This window comes from Marmota marmota, unplaced genomic scaffold (genome assembly GCF_001458135.2).
Source record: "Marmota marmota marmota unplaced genomic scaffold, marMar, whole genome shotgun sequence".
Classification (NCBI taxonomy): domain Eukaryota; kingdom Metazoa; phylum Chordata; class Mammalia; order Rodentia; family Sciuridae; genus Marmota; species Marmota marmota.
Window position 1 is genome coordinate 808,401 of NW_026000241.1, and position 547 is coordinate 808,947.

At 69.5% G+C, this 547-nt stretch overlaps 1 protein-coding gene across 1 annotated transcript in view; it reads right to left on the reverse strand.

Annotated features, from left to right (window-relative positions):
• The window catches only part of Keap1 (kelch like ECH associated protein 1), an 8,785-nt gene extending 8,238 nt beyond the window's left edge, over window positions 1-547 (reverse strand). Inside the window, exon 1 of the mRNA XM_015489009.2 lies at window positions 308-547. The gene's annotated coding sequence lies outside the window, so the exon portion shown is untranslated. The remainder of the gene's footprint in view (window positions 1-307) is intronic.

The following is a 547-nucleotide window of genomic DNA, read 5'->3' on the forward strand; positions in this document are numbered from 1 at the left end:
CCATGACTAAGCAGAGCCGGGCGCACGCCGTTTCACAATAAAAGTCCCCCACGGCCCCTGGCCTCGGGCGGCGGGGACAGGAGGGGACCTCTCCCCACTCCCCCGCCCCGCCCGCTGTCGCCAAGCTACGCGGCCCCAGAGCTGCTACCACAGCGCCCGCCATTGCGACGCGGCGGGGCGGGAGACCTCGGAGAGACTGGCACCCACCCGCGTGCCTGGAGTCAGAGTCCCGGGTTCGAGGCCCGGTGCGCCTTACCCTCTCCGTGGACACCCCTCTCCGCCGCCCCCGCCAGCTCGCCCACCTTACCCCCGGTGTCGCCTCCGTAGATGTCCTCGGAATAGGGATGCCCAAGGCCAGGCGGAGGCTCTGGGCACAGTGGTGCCACCCACGCGCAGCGTTTCCGGGAAGCCCGAGGGTCCGAGGCCTGGTCGGTGGCGACTCCAGCTTAACTTCTTAGTGTGGGACCAACTGTCGGGGGACCTCGGTTCCAGGACCCAGGTCCTGGAAGCACTCCACAGTGGCCTTCGGGTGGGGGGTATCCACCCA